Source organism: Arachis hypogaea, chromosome 11, assembly GCF_003086295.3.
Source record: "Arachis hypogaea cultivar Tifrunner chromosome 11, arahy.Tifrunner.gnm2.J5K5, whole genome shotgun sequence".
In the NCBI taxonomy this organism is placed as follows: domain Eukaryota; kingdom Viridiplantae; phylum Streptophyta; class Magnoliopsida; order Fabales; family Fabaceae; genus Arachis; species Arachis hypogaea.
In genome coordinates this window covers 18114370-18123185 of record NC_092046.1, presented here as the reverse complement: position 1 = coordinate 18123185, position 8816 = coordinate 18114370, and the positions used below count along the sequence as shown (strand labels likewise).

At 35.4% G+C, this 8816-nt stretch overlaps 1 non-coding gene across 1 annotated transcript; it reads right to left on the bottom strand.

The window, feature by feature from the left end:
* Nucleotides 1-8052: 8052 nt before the first annotated feature.
* Nucleotides 8053-8160, bottom strand: LOC112724532 (small nucleolar RNA R71). The gene has a single exon (XR_003163690.1). It is a non-coding gene; the product is annotated as a small nucleolar RNA R71 (small nucleolar RNA).
* Between the last annotated feature and the right edge of the window lie 656 nt (nt 8161-8816).

Genomic DNA, 8816 nt, shown 5'->3' with positions numbered 1-8816 from the left:
TACATATCCCAAATATCCCAAAATATAGAAAACCAAACTCCTGTTTTTCCAAAATAGCCTCTAGGAAGATCAAACACAAGTTATATATACATAGGAGAGTCTATAAACATAAATACATAACCAACAGTCCAAAATATAACATCCCAAAGCTAAACTTCGCTTGCTTAGAAACTCCATACGCCTAGCGAGGTGCCTCTCGACCTGCATCTGAAAAATGACAACATATGTATAAAATGAGAATCGGAGGTTTTCAGTATGGTAAAGGTGCCAACGTACATAAGATATAAGGTCCCGGAAAAGCCAGAGGCGATTCTAGAACTCTGATACTCATATTTAAAGCTTAGTTATAAATTAAACCAGAAACAAGGTAAACTACCTAAGGTACTTAGGTTCTAGTCCAAATATAACTTAACACCTCAATCTCACTCTCTTTTAGTCCAAATATAATTTAACACCTCAATATCACTCTCCTCCAACCCTCCAAAACTCCGGTGGAACAACCCTCGTTACTCTTAGGGATCTCTCTGTTGCATAGACATACAATACAGACAATGTTAGGATTTAGAGTTCCTCTTCTTCTCCCCTTCCAAGTTTCCAGCATGAGTTTCATAATGAGAGGAAAAGGTGGCTGAAGCCACTTCATTAAAGTGGTGTTTGGATTGGGCCTTGGGCCCAATGTGGACCCAGTTCAACTGATTTGGCCCGTTGTCCCGATTTTGGGCTAAATTCTTTAAAATTTATGCCGAAATTCGTATTTTTAATATTTTTACCACAATAGATCAATAAAATTTAATTTGCTAGTTTTTTTGACTAATAATTAATTTATTGACTAATTATTCAAGAGAGAAGGTTACAATCAACAACCTCAGCAAGCCCAGAATAATTTCCGAAGGAAAAATAATAACAATCATTAAGGAAGGTGATATGGGCGTCAACCTCCGAATGAATTGACTTGCAGGAGGTGTGGGAGCTATCACCCGGGAACTCTATATAAAGCTGGATTGGGACTATGCTGCAGTTGTGGAGGAGCTGGTCATATGTATTGAAAATATCTTGAGAAGGCTAATCGGAGTGCTAGTAGGGCCCAACAGCAAGGACACGTGTATATTATAACGATGGAGAATGCTGTTGGGTCTGACACTTTGGTCAGAGGTAAATAAGAGATTGGTGGTAATGTGTTAACCGCATTGTACAATTGATAAGTTGCTAATTTACGATTGAAGACGCTAAAATTTGCAATTGAATTTAGATTTGGTAGCAAATTATATGGTGACTTAGGATAACATTGGGTATTTGGTAAATGGTTGGGTGTTGAGGCAAGGTAGAAATAGAAAAAAGTAGAGAGTATGATTTTTAGGTTTGAATTGATTGAGAATTGATTAATGAAAAGAGAGAAGGCTTGTAGATAGCATTAGTATACCTTGAATTTGAACTTGAAATGAAAGTTTGTGAATTTGTATAGTTGTGTAGAAATGGGATAATGACTATTGTTATAAAACTGATGTTATAAGCTTTGAATGATGAGGATGTGATTTGGAAATGATGTTTGAATGTTGACGATGTTTAAAAAGTGGACTTTAACACTAGAAGGTCATGGTGAGACTGTCCTAGATAAGCCATAGAGTAATAATTCATTGTAATGATGAGTAGTAATAGAGTTAATTTCGACTTGCATGTGCATATATTGTAAATTGTGTATTGATAGAAGTTGGTGCAAGATAGTGTTTGGTTGAGAGTGAGAACTTTATGAGATGTGGGATATGTGAAATTGGTTGTTGAAAAGAATGAGGATTTGACATGGTTGAACTTAATGTAGCCAAAGAGGAATAACCTAAGTAGGTACCCTGATTTGTGTTGAGGTCTTAAATAATGTAATTATTTTGATTAAGGATTTTAACCAGCTTGTGATTTAAACCTAAAAATGAGCTAGTGTCCTAAATTGTGATTGAAGTTTTAGGATGAACTTAAGCATTAATTGGGATTGGTTTGAGAAAGCTTAGAAGTGAGCCTAGATTTTTGTGATCCGATTAGGAAATATGACGTGAATGCATGATTGGATTCTTGGTGGCTAATGATCAAAGTAACGCATTGGAAGCTTGTGGAAGTATTAACACAGGATAGTTGCAAATAGGAGCTATAAAAGGTGATTAGAAATACTTTAGGTTTTGAATATTTGAAAGGTTAGCAGATTAATGCAAATGATTAGTTCCGGATAATTGAGTTTGAATGTGGCTGTGAGATCATATTGATTCTGAAATAGTTGTGGAAATGAGTGTAGGTGTATAATTGGATTTGGATAAGAAGTGAGTGCAAGATGTTGTGTTTGAGGGACAATTATTACGATATTAGATCACGTTGATTTTGGTTTTAGGTTGAAAATTAGAAATAATTGGTTTTGAATGATGAATCCGAGATGTTGGATTGAAATGTTGAGTTGTGTTGAAGTTGAAATGCCAAGTTTGTGTCGTGAATATATTGAGAGTGGTGAAATTCGACTTAGGAGAGGTTCCGTTCCGTCAACTTTAGTAAGGATTTAAAGAGTTTTGGAGATTTTAAGTTATGATTTTGATTGGGAGTTATGAAAGGTTTTATAAATGGAAAGATGAACGTGATGTTTGATTAGCTATTAAGAAAGATCTAGAGGAAGTTAAGAGTAAGACAAGGTAGTACGGCGTAGACTTGAAATTCAGTTAAGTTTATGAGTTGTGCAAGAGAATGAGGAAGGTGATTAAGTATTTAAATTGACGTTAAATGGTAAGATGAATGGTGCGAGTTTGGTTGAATTTGAGGAAACTTTCAATGATGATTTAGCCCAAGTTTTGTTTTCTTTTTGTGGACCAAATTTTGAAGACAAAATTTTAAATAAGGTGGGTAGGATGTAAAACTCGATCAAACCGTAATTAATTAAGTAATTAATTAAATATGAACGAAAATGGTTAAAAAATATAGCAATCGAAATTTGACAATTTAAATATGATATTTGGACTTAGTGGATTTTTCTGAGTCGAAAAACAGTTTTCTGCATAAAAATGCGCACTGAAAATTTGATTAGCGGTACTGGCTGAGATCTGTCTAGTACTGTAGTTGAGAAAATTAATTATGAGTGAGATTAAAAAGTTAAAATTTGTAATTGGGATGGTAAAAATAATTAAAACGCACTAAAACACTAATATTAAAAGTTTTGGTACAAAATTGGGCCAAACGGGCCATATATGTGAATCAGTCCCAAGTTGGGTCCAAACACAGCATATATAAGCCATAACTAATAACCATTCAGCACAACACAACTCTCATTCATTGTGTTTATGCTGAAATTGAAGAGAGGGAAGAAGAAGAGAAAAACCTAAGTTCCATAAACACTAAATCCACCATAACTTCATCTCCGGTTCTCCAATTGACGAGCCGTTTGCAGCCACGCATTGCTCTCCTCACCTTCTTCGATTCTATCAAACTATTTTGGTGAGTATCTCATTGTCCTTGACCCAGTTTTATTTTTTCTTTCTGAATTTGTGTTTTGGTTTGGGTTTTGAGAAAATCTTGTGATTTTGGTTATTTAGGGGTACTTTATTATGAGCTATTGATGATTTTCATCAATCATTTTCATAGGTTAAGGTAAGAAATCCCCAAATTCTTTTGATTTATCAAATCTCATGAATCCTAGATTAATGTATATGTGAAATTGGTTATGTTAGTGTTGTTGGGTGAATTTGGCACACTTTGAGGACTTAGATTTGCTTGTGGAACTTTTTGGAGTGAGTCTTGGAGTGGAAAATTCAAGTGTTGGGTGTGAACTGCCGTCATTAAAGGTATGGTTTAAGTTTTATTTAAGTACCGTGTGGTGTGATGAGAATTTATAGGTTAGATGCTGATGAGCGGATAATTTATACGCTTTTTGACATTGTTTTTAGTATGTTTTTAGTAGGATCTAGTTACTTTTAGGGATGTTTTCATTAGTTTTTATGTTAAATTCACATTTCTGGACTTTACTATGAGTTTGTGTGTTTTTCTGTGATTTCAGGTATTTTCTGGCTGAAATTGAGGGACTTGAGCAAAAATCTGATTCAGAGGTTGAAGAAGGACTGCTGATGCTGTTGGATTCTGACCTCCCTGCACTCAAAGTGGATTTTCTGGAGCTACAAAACTCAAAATGGCGCGCTTCCAATTGCGTTGGAAAGTAGACATCCAGGGCTTTCCATCAATATATAATAGTTTATACTTTGGCCAAGAATTGACGACGTAAACTGGCTGAATCTGGCGTCCAGCGCCAGAAAAGGATCCAAAACCAGAGTTGAACGCCCAAACTGGCACAGAAACTGGCGTTCAACTCCACAAATGGCCTCTGCACGTGCAACACTCAGGCTCAGCCCAAACACACACCAAGTGGGCCCCGGAAGTGGATTTATTCATCAATTACTTACTCATGTAAACCCTAGTAACTAGTTTATTATAAATAGGACCTCTTACTATTGTATTTGACATCCTGGATTGTATTTTGATCCTGTGATCTCGTTTAGGGGGCTGGCCATCTCGGCCATGCCTGGACCTCTCACTTATGTATTTTCAACGGTAGAGTTTCTGCACTCCATAGATTAAGGTGTGGAGCTCTGCTGTTCCTCAAAGATTAATGCAAGTACTACTGTTTTCTATTCAATTCTTCTTATTTCTCTTCTAAGATATCTATTCGCACCCAAGAACGTGATGAAGGTGATGATTATGTGTGACGCTCGTCATCCTTCTCCCTTATGAACGCGTGCCTGACAAACACTTCCGTTCTACATGAATTAAGCTAGAATGAATATCTCTTAGATCTCCTAACCAGAATCTTCGTGGCGTAAGCTAGAATGATGGCGGCATTCAAGAGAATCCGGAAGGTCTAAACCTTGTCTGTGGTATTCCGAGTAGGATTCAATGATTGAATGACTGTGACGAGCTCCTAACTCGCGATTGCAGGGCGTTAGTGACAGACGCAAAAGGATAGTAAATCCTATTCCAGCATGATCGAGAACCGACAGATGAATAGCCGTGCCGTGACAGGGTGCGTGAGCATATTATTCACTGAGAGGATAAGATGAAGCCATTGACAAGGGTGATGCCTCCAGACGATTAGCCGTGCCGTGACAGGGCATTGGATCATTTTCCCGTGAGATGACCGAAAGTAGCCATTGACAGTGGTGATGTATCACATAAAGCCAGCCATGGAAAGGAGTGAGACTGATTGGATGAAGATAGCAGGAAAGCAGAGGTTCAGAGGAACGAAAAGCATCTCCATTCGCTTATCTGAAATTCCTGCCAATGAATCTACATAAGTATCTCTATCCCTCTTTTATTAATTAATATTCGAAAACACCATTATCACTTTATATCTGCCTGACTGAGATTTACAAGGTGACCATAGCTTGCTTCATACCAACAATCTCCGTGGGATTCGACCCTTACTCACGTAAGGTATTACTTGGACGACCCAGTGCACTTGCTGGTTAGTTGTATCGAAGTTGTGACAATTATGAATTAAGATCAGAGCACCAAGCTTTGGAGCCATTACCAGGATTTGTTCGAGCCTGGAGATCACAATTTCGTGCACCAAGTTTTTGGCGCCGTTGCCGGGGATTGTTCGAGTTTGGACAACTGACGGTTCATCTTGTTGCTCAGATTAGGTAATTTTCTTTTTATTTTATTTTCAAAAATTTTTCAAAAATATTTCAAAAAAAAATTTTTCATCTGTTTTCGAAAAAAAAAAAGATAAAAATGTTTTCAAAAATTTATTCAAGATTTTTAAGAATGAATTCTAGTGTTTCATGATGATTTGTTGAATCCTGGCTGGCTGTAAGCCATGTCTAATTTTTGGACTGGGGTTTCAACTTACCATCACAAATGAAGAGATTCTCACACACTTAGTTATTCTATACATGAAAAGTATCCATATCTGCTGAAACTTGGCTGACCATTGGCCATGTCTAGTGTTTTGGACCGGAGCTTTCATTGAAAGCTTGGCTGGCTAGTGAGCCATGTCTAATTCCTGGACTGAAGCTTTAGACTAACATGGCAAGATTCCTGGAATTCATATTAAAAATTTTGGAATCCTTATTTTTCTTTTAATTTTTGAAAAATATAAAATAAAAATCCAAAAAAATCAGAAAATCATAAAAATCAAAAATATTTTTCTGTTTCTTGTTTGAGTCTTGAGTCACATTATAAGTTTGGTGTCACTTGCATATGCATCTTGCATTTTTCGAAAATATCATGCATTCATAGTGTTCTTCATGATCTTCAAGTTGTTCTTGGTAGTTCTTCTTGTTTGATCTTGATGATTTTTTGTTTTGTGTCTTTTCATGTTTATCATATGCATTCTTGAATTCTTAGTGCGTAAGCATTAAAGAATTCTAAGTTTGGTGTCTTGCATGTTTTCTTTGCATTAAATTTTTTTCAAAAATATGTTCTTGATGTTCATCATGACATTCAAAGTGTTCTTGGTGTTCATCTTGACATTCATAGCATTCTTGCATGCATCACATGTTTTGATCTAAAAATTTCATGCATTGCATCTTTTTAGTGTTTTTCTCTTGCATCATAAAAATTCAAAAATCAAAAAAATATCTTTCCCTTTTTCTCTCATCAAATTCGAAAATTTGAGTTGACTTTTTCAAAAAATTTTAAATTCAAATTGTTTCTTATGAGTCAAATCAAATTTTCAATTTGAAAATCTTATCTTTTTTTCAAAACCTTTTTCAAAAATCAAATCTTTTTCAAAATTCTTAGTTATTTTCGAAAATTCCAAAAATATTTTTCAAAAATCTTTTTCTTATTTTTATATAAAAATTTTCGAAAATAACTAATCAATTAATGTTTTGATTAAAAAATTTGAAGTTTGTTACTTGCTTGTTAAGAAAGATTCAAACTTTAAGTTCTAGAATCATATCTTGTGATTTCTTATGAATCAAGTCATTAATTGTGATTTTAAAAATCAAATCTTTTTCAAAACTAATTTTATCATATCTTTTCAAAAATATCTTCTTATCTTATCTTTTTCAAAAATATCTTTTCAAAATATCTTTTCTAACTTCCTAACTTCTTATCTTTTCAAAAATTTGTTTCAACTAACTAACTAACTTTTTGTTTGTTTCTTAACTTTTTCAAAACCACCTAACTAATTCTCTCTCTCTCATTTTTCGAAAATATCTCTCCCCTTTTTCAAAATTTCTTTTTAATTTATTAATTATTTTAATTTTTAAAACTTGATTTTCGAAAATTACTAAATATTTTTCAAAAACCATTTTTCAAAAACCACTAACTCTTTTTCAAAATAATTTTCGAAAATTATCCCTCCCTCATCTCATTCTATTTATTCATTCATATCCTAACATCTCATCTCACATCTCTTCCATTGGTACAGTTGTGTTTCTTCCTTTACATCACATCCTTTATCTCCCTCTTTTCTTCCACTCACAAAGGGATCCCTATACTGTGGTATAAAGGATCTCTATTATTATTATCATTTTCCTGTCCATTCTTCCTTGTCATATGAGCAGGAGCAAGGATAAGAACATTCTTGTGGAAGCAGATCCAGAACCTGAAAGAACTCTGAAGAGAAAATTAAGAGAAGCTAAAATACAACAATCCAGAGATAACCTTTCAGAAATTTTCGAACAGGCAGAGGAGATGGCAGCCGAAAATAATAATAATGTAAGGAAGATGCTTGGTGACTTTACTGCACCTAATTCCAATTTACATGGAAGAAGCATCTCCATTCCTGCCATTGGAGCAAACAACTTTGAGCTGAAACCTCAATTAGTTTCTCTGATGCAGCAGAACTGCAAGTTTCATGGACTTCCATCTGAAGATCCTTTTCAGTTCTTAACTGAATTCTTGCAGATATGTGATACTGTTAAGACTAATGGAATAGATCCTGAAGTCTACAGGCTCATGCTTTTCCCTTTTGCTGTAAGAGATAGAGCTAGATTATGGTTGGATTCTCAACCTAAAGACAGCCTGAACTCTTGGGATAAGCTGGTCACGGCTTTCTTAGCCAAGTACTTTCCTCCTCAAAAGCTGAGCAAGCTTAGAGCTGATGTTCAAACCTTCAGACAGAAAGAAGGTGAATCCCTCTATGAAGCTTGGGAAAGATACAAACAGTTGACCAAAAAGTGTCCTTCTGACATGCTTTCAGAATGGACCATCCTAGATATATTCTATGATGGTTTATCTGAGCTATCAAAGATGTCACTGGACACCTCTGCAGGTGGATCCATTCACCTAAAGAAAACGCCTGCAGAAGCTCAAGAACTCATTGACATGGTTGCTAATAACCAGTTCATGTACACTTCTGAAAGGAATCCTGTAAGCAATGGGACGCCTATGAAGAAGGGAGTTCTTGAGGTTGATACTCTGAATGCCATATTGGCTCAGAATAAAATATTGACTCAGCAAATAAATATGATCTCCCAGAGTCTGCATGGAATGCAAGCTGCATCCAACAGTACTCAAGAGGCATCTTCTGAAGAAGAAGCTTATGATCCTGAGAACCCTGCAATAGCAGAGGTAAATTACTTAGGTGAACCTTATGGAAACACCTATAACTCAACATGGAGAAATCATCCAAATTTCTCATGGAAGGATCAAAAGCCCCAACAAGGCTTTAATAATGGTGGAAGAAACAGGTTTAGCAATAGCAAGCCTTTTCCATCATCAACTCAGCAACAGACAGAGAACTCTGACCAAAACGCTTCTAATTTAGCAAATCTAGTCTCTGATCTATCTAAGGCCACTGTAAGTTTCATGAATGAAACAAGGTCTTCCATTAGAAATCTGGAAGCACAAGT